The sequence below is a fragment of the Kogia breviceps genome, chromosome 12 (assembly GCF_026419965.1).
Source record: "Kogia breviceps isolate mKogBre1 chromosome 12, mKogBre1 haplotype 1, whole genome shotgun sequence".
Taxonomy (NCBI): Eukaryota; Metazoa; Chordata; class Mammalia; order Artiodactyla; family Physeteridae; genus Kogia; species Kogia breviceps.
The window spans coordinates 99,516,537-99,529,677 of NC_081321.1; the positions used below are offsets into that span (position 1 = coordinate 99,516,537).

A 13,141-nucleotide genomic window follows, 5' to 3' on the forward strand; every position below is an offset into this window, starting at 1 on the left:
TCAATACTCTGTAATGACCTATATGGGAAAAGAATCTAAAAAATAGTGGATATATGTATACGTATAACTGATTCACTTTGCTATACAGAAGAAAGAAACACAACATTGTAAAGCAACTATACTCCAGTAAAAAATTTTTTTAAATACATGCTATTCACCATACCAAAAAAAACACCTTGCATACGATTAAAAAAAAAGATAAAATAAAATTAAACTGGAAATCATGATTTGCAATATATATGGTAAATTAAATGTTTATAATTTAATATGTAAGCAAGTCTAACAAATGGATATTGTAACGATCTCATACAAGATAAAAAATGATCAAAAGGACATTTCCTAATTGTATTTATCTTGATAAAATATTAAAATTAAAAATTATGCTAAAAGCCTCTAAGAGTGGCCAAGATAGTGGAGAACGGCCAGGCCAAGTCTGGCGGGGTGCAGGAATGGCGCGACGGCGCTGCAGCCGATTTTCCCCCGAGGGCCTTTGCCAGTCTGGAAAGGCTGGGCCTTGACCTTGACGGGGAAGGGACATGTAAGGACAGAAGTCAAGGTAGGAGGCAACTAATCAGGGACTCTCCCTCATATTAAGCTGGAGGCCAGGGAGTCGGGGACAAGGTGGGTACAGCCCACCTTGCCCTCCTGGCAGAAATCAGGGCTGGGGGTGCTGGATGTTGAAACGGGTGTCACGTTTGGGAAACACCAGCTCAGTCCTTGTCATCTACTTAGCAATCACTAGATCCCTTTGAGGGGAGGGGCTGTTTTCAAATGAAACTCAGCAGTAATGCTTGCCCAGAAAGTTGATTTCATCTAATATTTAAACTTAGAGAAATGAACTGATGGGTCTACAGTCCCCATCTGTCTTTTCCACCAGCCACTAAGGACCCCGCCTACCAGGTGCTGGTCCTGTGTCCTCTGCCCCATGCCACCGGCACCTTCTAGAGTGTTCCCGCATGTAGATTTCAGCTTCCCTCCCGGCCTCCAATGAAAGCCCTTCCCTGCACACCTCAGGCTCCCAGGCAGAGGGACCACTCATCCCCAGGCCTGGCCCCGGCCACGACGGTACCTGACGGCATGTGAGCTGGGGCTCCGAGTGGGTTTGACCCCTGGAGGCCCCCTAGGCAGCTGACCACATGCTGCTCCCTCACTTTGTTAAAGATCAAAATCAGGCCCTCCCATAGGAGTTTATATTCCCAGCTGCAAGTCTCAACACAAGCCGAGGTGTCGACGTGAAAATAAATATCATAAGTAAATCCGGAAGAGACAGCTGGGCAAGAAGACTGGAAAAAACGTCAGGAGGCCTTTGCAACTTGCTTTGTGTTTATCGGTAAACAGAGCTCACCTGGGCGGGTTCGGCCCGGACTTTGGGCTCACAGACCAACATTTTACACAGCTTTGGGGTCAGACATGGGGCTGTCAAGTCAAGACACACCATCCCTGTAAGCTATTATCAGCACCTCACCCGAGACACTTTTAGTAAGAAAAGGCATTTTCAACAACAGCTAAAAGTGTCAAGGACACACCCAGGGAGAAAGAGCGTATTTCTTTAACGTGACTAGCTTTACAGAAAACTCTCCACGAAGTCCCTGGCTCTTTTGCCCATTTTGCCACAGACAGGGAACATTTCATCAGATGTGGCCTGCCCCTTCGGGAGACTGAGGACCACGGTCCACTTCCTCATTTTAGTGAAAACCAAGGCCTGGATATGCTGACAGACGTGCTGGCTGCTCCCTCATACATTATGGGGCCTGGTGGTGTGGGTTCCAGGCCCCGTGCTGCTCCCAGGGATGAAGGCCCGGGGGAGGGAGCTGGCAGCCCGGGGCAGAGGTCATGCTGCCTCGACTGGTTGGCAGGACTCTTCCGTAACAGGCAGGTGCCGGCATGTATCTGAGCGTCATGTGAGGGAGCAAGAAACAGGCACCTCGCCTGATGTCGGAGAGGTTCAAGGACTCAATCGTGTCGGCTATTCTGAGTGGCAAGGCAGGCAGGGAGCTAGGCCCTGTGAAGACAGTGCTGAACCAGACAAAAGCCATGTGGGAGGTGTGGGAGGTGGCGGGAGGTGGTGGCAACACAGGGAAGAGGGCAGCTTTGCGGCCGGGATGGATGCCGAGCAGGCTTCCTGGAGGAGGTGACCCGCCATGGCAGGGCCTTCAAGCCGGTGATCACCAAGTCTCAAATGTGACCCACCTATCAGGTCCTGTCCCTGCACTTCCTACACGCTCCTTCCTAATTCTCACCCCAGGGCCCGGGGAGCTCAGCATCGCTGCCCCATTTTATGGAGGAGGAAGTTCAGACAGGAGGTCACGTCGTTTGCCTCAGGTTACAGTGCAAGTAAAAGGCAGAGCAAGGATTTGAATCCAGGTCTGTTTGACTTCAAATCCCAGGTTCTGTCTACTAATTTCATGAAGGAATTGGGGGGTGTCCCAGGCAGAGGCAGTGATGCCCACAGATACCCGCATTTATTATGCATTTGTGGGTCAACACACCTGTCTTATCTCTGCACAGAACCGCCCCCCGACCTCACCCACCCACCACAGTGCAATTCACAGTTGGGGACCCTCATCTGGGTCAGGTAATTGCAAACTCCGTCTCCAGCAGAGCAGGGAGCCCTTCATTGACCGAATTCATCTATATATCAGCTTTACGGTGAGACTCTCACCTTCCAGGTCACGCAGCTTCTGAAGCTCCAAGCCCAAGCTCTGAACCAAGATATCAATGAGCCAGCCTGTCCCAAGGAGCTTAAGCCACCTGGGCTGGAATAGCCCGGGCTGATGAGGAGGGAATCTGACTCTTGGGAGGGATGGTGGCAGGTGGAGGAGCGTTGCTGCCGGTGAGCTGCCTTGGGCATCTCAAGAACGACAGAGACAGATATCAGAGACAGAGACCCCCACGCCCAGGTGAGGCCTGTAGCAAAGCCAGTCTGTAAACTTTGGCTGGGGACAGGTGAGTTATCAAAGGGGCTCGGTGTCTACGACAGCACCCGTTGCTGGGCCTGCAGAAGGTTCCAGACCCTGTGGACCTCAGGTGAGTGCATAGCTTTACCCACCACCACCTGCTCTGCTTCAGTGATAGATAACACTTGGTCAACATGTATCATTTGTCATTTGTTACTGATCTGATGGAGTCAAGACAAACAACCCACCAGGCTACAGGTCACTGCCCACCTCCTCCTGGCTTGTACCATTTCCACTCTCCCCTTGCATGTGGCCTCTTTCTCCTGCCACAGGCCTGTGCATGTGCTGCTGCTGCCACCACCACCCCCCCGCCCCCCAGGAGACCTGGGGTCCAGACTGATTCTTCACAGCATGCTCCCGGGTCTACCAGAGGCAGCTGGGTTATCAGGCCGGGAGAGCGCAGACTTCAGGACCAGACGACCACGCCCTGGGGTTACCCGGGGCTGGCGCAGATGGTAGAGTGGGTCTGGAGTCTGAGAGCCAGGTTCTTGCTCCCTCTTGGAGACCTTGGCCAGAGGATGTCTTTCCCTTGGTTTCTACTTCTGCGAAATGAGCATGAAGCCAGCGGCTTTGGGGACAATTGTGAGTTCTGTGCCTTCACTTGTGTGGCAAGATTCTGTTGCCTGGACCCCTGAGGTTTTGCCATCGATACTAGAATGGCAGCCATGCACACGCCCATGGTTGGTGCCTGCTGAGGTCCAGCCGTGGGCCACAGAGCAGCTCTGGACTTGCCAACGGTGAACTCTCCCTTTATTAGTCTGTGTCCCCTGTCCCCACTGACTTCCACCACCTGACCAGAGGGCACGCTTCCAGGAGATCAGAGGCCACTGCCCCGGCCAATGACACCCCAGAAGCACAAGCTCCGTCTCATCGGGAGGCTTTGCACATCAGCAAAGGGCAAACAAGTGACCCACAGAGTCTTTGGACAGTTCCTGGAAAAGGGCTTACCTAAACTGCAGGGCAAACAGACAGACTTCTGGTGCCTGGACCCAAGGCCTGTGGGAGACACTTCGCCCCTGCAGGGGTCAAGGCCAGCTTCTGAACACAGATGGCTGACATCACCTGCTAGCACATTCAGGGTCTAACCTGCTGCCTGGTATCTATTTGCAGGAGCCTCCTCCTGCTACTCCCTTCTCCTCTTCTGAATGTCCCGCTTCCTGATTTCGCCCCTGGAGGCCGAGGGAGAGCCTCGGCTGCTCTAGTGGGGTTGGGTACACCCGGAAGTGGCTCAGCAGGGCAGGTGTGGGCGGCACACACCCACTTCCATTCCTGGGCTCTGCAACTGGCCAGTGTGACCTGGTGCAGGGGGCGGGGGGGCCTCTGTGCCTCAGTCTCCCTATTGTAATGCGGGCACAAGAATCATTATTTCTCCAAACATCTTCAAGTTTAGAAAATGTGAAACATTTTGCGAAACAGCAAAATGTGAAACAGGACCCGAAACAGCATCAGCACCAAATCAATGGAAGCTCTGAACTAAGACGCAGGGGCCCTCCAAGTGCTCCTAGTACTAACCAAGGAACCTGAGGAACTCAGGTGATGCTAGATGCATATTCAAGAGCACTGATTTGTCCCTGAAGTTACACGTTTCTGCTCAGTCCCTGCACAGGACGCTGTCCACGTTGTACTCTGCCCACGCTTCATCAGTGCTGGAGGCAGTGGGGGGGTGGGGTGGGGGGGACTCGCAGGAGCTGGGGGCAGGGAGGGGGATGTCCTTTGTGACAGTTCCTCTTGGGTGTGACATGTTTTTCACGGCTAACAGAAGTCTGCTCAAGGTAAACAGGAACACACGGTCCCCTGGGGGCAGCATGTATGGAGCCCTTCCATGAATATTCCCATGAGAAAATGTTCTGAGCGTCCTTCTCCTTTCTTCCTGGGGAAGGGGAGGCGAGGGACTGGCTGAGAGAATTTGTTCAAAGGTGATACATTTCGTCACATGCGTGAAAAAGGTTTTCTCTCCCTAAAACCCTGGGAGCCCCAAGAACCCAAGAACATCATTCTTTTTTTTTCGTGGCCTCTCCCGTTGCGGAGCACAGGCTCCGGACGTGCAGGCCCAGCGGCCATGGCTCACGGGCCCAGCCGCTCCGCGGCATGTGGGATCCTGCCGGACCGGGGCACGAACCCGTGTCCCTTGCATCGGCAGGCGGATTCTCAACCACTGCGCCACCAGGGCAGCCCAAGAACATCATTTCTTGATGTCTGCTGGGTGTACACAGTACTCTGTTGACCCCTATGCAGCTTCCTTTGCCCTTGTTCAAAACAATTTTTACCAGGTCTTTCCAAGTGCAGGATTTAACTGGGTTTATGGCAGACCATCGTGGTACATCCGGGAAAAGAAGTCGACACCCCTTGTTTGCACTCTTGGTTCTTGACAGCATGGGATCTGGGGTATGTCAGGTGACATCTCTGAGACCGGATGCCCTCATGAGGACATGAGCTCGGTGGGGGCCCCTAGCTGCGTAAATAAATAATACTGTTGCCTGCCCAGCCTATGAGATATCCAGGATATAATGGACACGGATCACTTCGTAAACTCTGAAACAGAATACGAAAATTGTCCATTGCTATATAGCATGTGCAATAAGAGTTGGGCTTGTCAATGTGTTAGTGGGAAGGTTATGTGAGTGTCTGCTGGGTGGGGCAAAGTTCATCACAGGTATGGGGCCAATCAACAAGGGTGAGCTTAAGATATATGTGAAAGGGTCCGGTACGGCCGAGGCTCCAGCTTCTCGGTGTAGTGCGGGGATTTGTTTGGAGCTGTTTCGGGCCCGGAGTAGGTCCTCCTGGGCGCTCACCGCTACAAAGAGAACAGTGGCCGGAGCAGCGGGAGGGCAAGGAGCAGGGCTGGCATAGCACACATTTCGTTCCCGCAGGAGCGGCGTCCTGATGCGCAGGCACCGGGGGCTTTGTGCATTCCGCGCGAGGAGCTCGGGCGTCGCCGCGCAAACAAAGCCGCTTTGCAGCTCTCGCTCTTGCTCTCCGCCATTGGCTGCCGGGCCGCGACCTCCCCCCTGAGCTGGCAGAAGCTCAGCGCCTCGGCTGGGCACAAAGTCAGCCCCTCACCCTTGCCGCATGGGGGGAGGGGCAGGCTCTCTGACAGCCCGGGGTGGGGTGGGCCGGGGGGTGGGAGGGCGGCTGGTCGGAGTAGACAACTCCTCCCGGCGCCCGGTCCCTTTGCCCTTCACTCTTCTGGGTCCCCCGCCCGCCGCACACTCGCCGCGGCAACTCCGCCACCTGTTGACGCGTCCTCCCGGCTTGCGTTCCCTTTCTTCTCTTGCATTCTGGGCTCCCCCGGACAAGGTCCTTCCCCGCCCGCCCCCAGGCCCGCGCTCTCCCCAGACTCGAGGGCATCCGCGCTTAGGTGCCCGGTCTAGACCAGCTCAGCGCACAGACTGGCAGAGCCGGGCTCCCCGAGGGAGGAGGGGCCTCGCCAGCGTGGCCTGGGCCCCGGACGGGAACCTCCACCCTTCCCGCAGCCTCGCGCCCGCCCCTCCTAGATTTCAGCCCTTCCCAGTGCGCGGTCCCGGCCGCTCGCCGAACCCCAGCCGCACGCGGTGTGCCCGGTGACCTTGGCGGTCCCTCCGCCTCCCCGGCCTCAGTTTCCCCCAGGTGCTGCAGCAGTGGGGCCGCCTGTGGGAGCCCCCGAGAGCGGCCCCACCCCCGCCCCTGCGGGCATCCAATCGGGCGCCGCCGTCCGGGGGCCGTGTCCCGCGCGGGGCGGGGCTTCCCGGCGGGCCACCCGCGCGAGCCGCCTCAGCGGCTCGGCTGGGGCGGGGGCCTGAGGGGCGGCGCGTGCCGCGGGGGCGCGGCTGGCAAGGTTGCGGGGAGGCGGCGCCGGGCATGGGCCGGGGACGCGACGGCCCCACGGCGGGGGCAGCGAGCGGCGGGGGCGGAGGCGGCCGCTAGCGCCCTGCCCGGCGCCGCCTCCCTCGGCGTGCTCGCCCCGCGGACCGGCAGGCCGTGGACCGGCAGGCGGAGGACCGCGGCCCCAGGTGCCAGGCGGCGGGCAGGCGCGCGCGGGGTCTCGGGGGCCGGGCTCCCCCCACCTCAAGACCCAGAGCGGCGGCGGACTGGGAGGGGCCGGGCGGCGCATGCGCGGGGCCCGGGGCGCGGGGCGAGGGCGCCTGCCGCGGCTCGTGCCGGGGATTCCGGGGCCCAGGGGGCAGCCCCTTGCTCGGCCTCCCTCCGCGCGCCCGTGGCCTGCCCGGAGCCTCGGCTTTCACAGCTGTCGGTGGGGCTGGGACCCGGGCAGAGGTCGAGGCCCGGGACCTCAGAGCCACTGGGTCCTCAGGTTGTCCCCCCGGAGAGAAGGCCCACCAGGCGGGGGCATCAGGCGCGCCCTTCCTTCTGCGTGGTCGAGCTTGGGCGTCACCGACTGGGGGCGTTTCCCGAGAACGCCGGGCATCCCCTAGGCCAGGTAGCCGGCGGCCCCGGCAGACTGACCCTCGTGCGCCTGGCGGCCGAGGTCCAACGGGAGAGACTCACAAGCGGCTTAGTCCACCTTTGAGGAACTGCCCCACTTTACGCCTGGCGCAGTCGGGCGACCCAGACGGGCCGGGCCGGGCGAGCCCAGGGCAGTCTCCGCCGCGGAACGTCCTCCCGATCCCGGGGCCCGCGGGTCTGGCGCGGGGCGTCTCTCCGAGTCCCCGGCCGCGCAGGGCGGTGTTGGCGGAAGTCCGGAGGGTCGGTTCTGCCCGCACGGCCTCCCCAGACGAAGAGGGAACAACTGCGCGCCCGTGCTTTCCTCGCCTTTTTAAGTTTAAAGGCTGGAGCCGTGCCCCGAATGTCAAGGTTCTTTCTAAGAAAAGTCCACGGTTGTATAATGCCTTGGATTTCGCGGGGCGCTCTGGGACGTTCGGGGCTGCATGCCTACCCCCATCCCAGCCACCACTTCCCAAACCAGGGAGCCCCTCCTCCCCCAGGGCTGCTTGGGAAGGGGTGCGTGGTGCCGGGCGGCGGGGGAAGGGTTTTCCTGCGGATGAGCCTGCCACACCGTAGCCGTTGAAGACGCAGGGTCACGGTGACTTTTCTCTTTCAAGGTGGTGGAGACTTGGGGAGAATCCAGAGGACATATGGTTGTAATCATTTCGTCCTTTACCTTCTTCCTGCCAAGGCTGCTGTGAAGTAACAGTTTGTGGCCAGACAAGTCCAGAACCAAGACGTTGTCATCACAGGTAAATAGAAGGTTTGATTTACTTATTTTTCCAGACTGAAATAGTTAAGTCTTTACTTCCATTGCCCTACAGACTAGCAATTTGGGGGTTAATTATTACCTCGTGATGCAACGGGTTAGATCTATTTTCATTTCTTTGAAAGTAAGATGAATGTGGATAGATTCCCTTTTAAGTTCTGAAAACTTTATTCTGTCAGTTTTACTGGGAACTTCCTTTCTTTATGGCAGGTAGGTTCCACGTAATTTAAAACTAGATAATAAAACTGAGAAATGTTTTCACTTAACAGACACTTAAGTTACAGATGTTGACAAGTAAAGAGCGCCATGCCTTCTCTTAGCTGTTTTAATTCCAATTTGAATATCAAGCAGATGGCTTGCTGAGCTAGTTGGCCAGGTCTAGAACTGCCATCAGCCAGGACAGTGATACCCTGGAGAAGTGGGCCTGTGGTATAGTCTGAGTGGTCACTGTGAGTGAGGGACCAGACAGTGAGCTTGACAAACTTCTATACAACTCTGAAGCAAGAGAAAATTAATTGACCGTAGAAAAAATGTTTTCCCTCTTCTCACATCTTGAACGTGTAAAAGTTATTCCATAATCATAAAATAATTCTTGTTACTAGTTCATGTTTGTCCAATTTGTACACAGATTTTTTTTTGGGGGGGCCGCATTGGGTCTTCGTTGCGGCGAGCGGGTCTACTCTTTGTTGAGGTGCGCGGGCTTCTCATCGCAGTGGCTTCTCTTGTTGCGGAGCACGGGCTCTAGGCGCGCAGGCTTCAGTAGTTGTGGCACGTGGGCTCAGTAGTTGTGGCTTGTGGGTCTAGGTGCGCAGGCTTCAGTACCTGTGGAGCACAGGCTTAGTTGCTCCGCGGCATGTGGGATCTTCTGGGACCAGGGCTCGAACCCATGTCCCCTGCATTGGCAGGCAGGTTCTTAACCACTGCACCACCTGAGAAGTCCCTGCCCTCAGGTTTTGATGGTGATATATTTTGCATTTGTCCTTACTCCGGTATCCCCAGACCATGAAAACAACTGTTCCTCATCCTTAGAGGGTCTGCGGAGATGCTGGCTGGGTGAAATCTTCCCCCACCAGGGCTGCTCCAGGGTGATGCCCTACCTCACTTTCCCCACCGAGTCCACCTTGATGAGAACCGAGTATGTGTTAATCAGTTCTGCCCAGCTGGTCCTATATACTGAGTAGGCCTTCCACATCTGCAGGTTCTGTATCCACCAGTTCAACCTACCGTGGATTGAAAATATGCGGGAAAAAAAATTCCAGAAAGTTCCAGAAAACAAAACTTGAATTTACCACGTGCCATAAGTGTTTTTTTTTTGTTTTTTTTTTTTTTTTTTTTTGCGGTACGCGAGCCTCTCACTGTTGTGGCCTCTCCCGTTGCGGAGCACAGGCTCCGGACGCGCAGGCTCAGCGGCCCTGGCTCACGGGCCCAGCCGCTCCGCGGCACGTGGGATCCTCCTGGACCGGGGCACGAACCCGCGTCCCCTGCGTCGGCAGACAGACTCCCAACCACTGCGCCACCAGGGAAGCCCGATAAGTATTTACATAGCATTTACATTGTATTCACAATTATTTACTTTGCATGTATGTTCACTGAACACATAAGAGAGGAACAGAATTTAATTCAACAAGAATTTATCGATTTTTTTTCTTTTTACAGTACTCAGATATGGGTGGGAGCTGGCTGGTGGGGACTTAGAAGTACAGCAGGGGGCCTACCCACCGCAAGAGGGTTTCCCCTTGGCATTTTGCAGTTTCCCTCAAACCTCAGATGGCGAGAGCCCATGCTTCCATCAGCACTAAACCAGTGTGTTCCTGCACGCCATGCTGGACTCCCCCCCACGTGGCTCCCAGGGCATAGGTGTTATAAAGGTGGCAGCTGCAGTTCAAATTATTCTGTTTATAATTATCACTAGGTTTGGGATATGTTAAACATTAAATAGACTTCTTATGAGATGGCCTGAGCATCTAATTAAATTAAATGCTCTTTCTTTCTGCAAGATCATGAATTCTAATTCCAAACAACTGACTCAGAAGGAAAGAGGTGTGTTTAAACATTTGGGAGTTGGGAAAGTGTTTCTATTTAACAGGGCAAGGGTCCTGCTGGCCCTCCAGTTGTGGAGATAAGATAGGCACGGGAGAAGTTAGTGGAAGCACTGGAGAGGTTTAAGTCTTCTGTGTTCCAGGCGCAGCACTCATCCGGCTGCTTTTCAGTTTTTTTTAATTAAAAAAAAATGTTATTGCGGCTTCCCTGGTGGCGCAGTGGTTGAGAGTCCGCCTGCCGATGCAGGGGACGCGGGTTCGTGCCCCGCTCCGGGAGGATCCCACATGCCGCGGAGCAGCTGGGCCCGTGAGCCATGGCCGCTGAGCCTGCGCGTCCGGAGCCCGTGCTCCGCAACTGGAGAGAGGCCGCAACGGTGAGAGGCCCGCGTACCGCAAAAAAAAAAAATTGTTATTGAAGTATAGTTGATTTACAGTGTTGTGTTAATTTCTGCTGTACAGAAAAGTGACTCAGTTATACGCATACATATTCTTTGTCATGTTCTTTTCCATCATGGTTTATCACAGGATATTGCCTATCGTTCCCATCTGACTGCTTTTATTTTGCTCTATTTAAAGAGGTTTGCACAGAGAGAGGAGTGGCTATTTCTGTTCTGATCCACTTGCTTTTACGCTTTTAACTCAGAGGGCACAAGTACACCTTTGAAAACGGATCACCTGAATAGTAAGGGTTAGGAAAGCAAAGGCAGAATGAATTGTCTCAAAGCTTATGAAGCTTCACATGAAAGATTGGAAATGATAATACAGTTAAGTAAACAGTATACTGTAGTTCCTTTCCCCCCTGCAACCCTGACCACTTTTAAGAGTGAGTGAGGCACCAAGCTCCCTGCAGCCATTTGTAACTGAATAAGTCTGTGGTTATGTGATATAACCACACTGAGGTGACAAATTGCCAAGTTCTAGTAAAAGAGATCCAGTTATTTAGAAGTTGACATGTGGCTGCCTTCCTCCCTTCTGAAACAGTCTAAGAAATTGTTACCCTGACATGTGTATTTAAGTGCATATTTACAATGCAGCAATAAGGCTTGTAAAAATACAGGATTGCAGAATCAAGTGACAATCAAATCTTGATCTGAAATCAAGTTTTCTTCTATTACCTAGCTGTTAAATGGGATTTTTTTTTTTTTTTTTTAACCAGAAGAATTTTTAGAAGTATTTTCAGGCAGTGTTCCTTTTTGCACAAGTTGACATCTATTAGGCTGCCAGAATGAAGAGTATTTTCCCCTCTGTCTAGGATTATGAATAAATTTGATAAATTCTAGGCAGTATCATTTTGGCTCATTTTGTGGGACAGCTTGATAAGTGGGTTCGTGTCTTATTTATTCACTGTCCACTCAGTGGTTTTCTAACTGTGTGTTGGGGATGGGATTAACAGGACTGATGTGTAAAAGGAAAATTGTTCAGAGAAATTTGAAATTTGCTTTCAACAGAAGCATCTCTTGGTGTGTTGAAGTTTTTTATAACACAAACAAAAGGGTAGTATTTGATGTGTTTACGACATCCTTGGATTTTAGGATTCGTGGAGGGAGTATTTTGCTTGAGTTTTACAATCACCTTTTTTGCCCACGTTGAAACCCGTTGCAGAATCTGTCAGCAGCTCTAGGCAAGGGGACTCCTGCCCCATCTCTGCAGAGTCCTCCTGATGGTTCACAGCAAGCGGTCCAGAGCGCATGGAGGTTCAGAAAATGGCCTTCCTTCTCGCCTTTCTTAGAAAAGCTCACTCGTTGAGAGCCCTTTCCAGAAGTGAAGTCATTCCATTGCTGTAGTTCTCAAATCATAAAAATAAACCTCATCCATTACGTTCAGTGAGGGGTCCTGAGAGAGATGAGTAGTTAAAAAAAAAAAAAAACCCACAAAGTTCAATTGTGCAAAAATATTCACGGCGGGAGCTTGACGGGGAGTGATATCCTAAAAAGAAGACTTTTAGAAAAAAAGAGTCGTGAAGAGAAAGCCTTGAGAATATTGACATGCAGTGAGGGCTGATGTTGCTTGAGAGAAAAGACCAGCACAAGCAGGGTTAAAAGGATGTGTGGGACAAGATGACAGAAGATGGTGAGGGTGGAAATGTTGGTGTCTGAGCCAGAGACAGAAGGTTCTGGACCTGGGGAGGGAGGAAAGGCCAGGGTGCTTGCACGCACTCGGGAGGGGGAGAGGGAGGCTGGGTCTCTAGTGGTGGGGGGAGCGTGACCCACCCTCCACCCGAGCAGCCTGGAAGCCCAAGATTGTAACCGCCCGCCGGCACAGGGGCAGGAAGTCCCGAGCCAGCGCTGGTGTGTTGAACCGAAAGGGGAGTGTTCCCATCCTGGCCGAGGGTGACAAAAACTGGCGACAGGAGGAAGGGTTAAGTGGGAAGCGTTCAGTGAAGAGCAGGAGTGATTCTTTCCAAGTCCCAGCTTTGTGTGTGAATATCGGTACCTAGCAGGACACAGCGTTGCCAGTCAATACTTCAACACAATACATTTTAAAAGAAGAGAATCTAGCAGGTTATCAATATAAGAAGAGAAAATAGGGTCTTTCACTCTGGAAACCAAAAATTATCGACTGTTTTCCTGCTGCCTTCCCTTAGATGAGTCTAAGAGTTAGCTTTTAGTGTCTAGGTCAGAAGTGTAAATGAAAGTGAGTATCTAACCACAGTCAAGGATGGCCAGTAATCTTTAATACTAATAGGGGCACAAGCCTTAAGAGAAAGAAGATTCTAGAAGGAAGAACAACAGCCAGGAAAGCAGATAAATCCATGGCTGATTCACAGACTGATGGAAGGAAACAAAACCTTGGACGGGCTCAGTAACTCTGGAATGAATGAATTCAAATGCAGGCTTTCTTCGTCAGATAAATCATCTTCTAGGTGTTTCAGAACGATTCATGCCCAATTCTGATATCAGATCTGGTACGGTCTCTTTGAGAATGAGACCTCTGAAAGACGAGCGCTAGTAAATAAA

The 13,141-nt window shown here is 53.2% G+C and overlaps 1 protein-coding gene across 4 annotated transcripts in view; it reads left to right on the top strand.

Annotated features, from left to right (window-relative positions):
• Window positions 1-6,823: 6,823 nt before the first annotated feature.
• The window catches only part of PPARA (peroxisome proliferator activated receptor alpha), a 73,516-nt gene continuing 67,198 nt past the window's right edge, over window positions 6,824-13,141 (top strand). Inside the window, exons 1-2 of one of the 4 annotated variants that reach the window (XM_059081682.2) lie at window positions 6,824-6,946; window positions 7,994-8,128. The gene's annotated coding sequence lies outside the window, so the exon portion shown is untranslated. Of the gene's footprint in view, window positions 6,947-7,063; window positions 7,372-7,393; window positions 7,746-7,993; window positions 8,129-13,141 lie in introns of those variants that run through there. The other 3 variants (XM_067010428.1, XM_067010429.1, XM_067010430.1) reach the window with 3 other exon arrangements.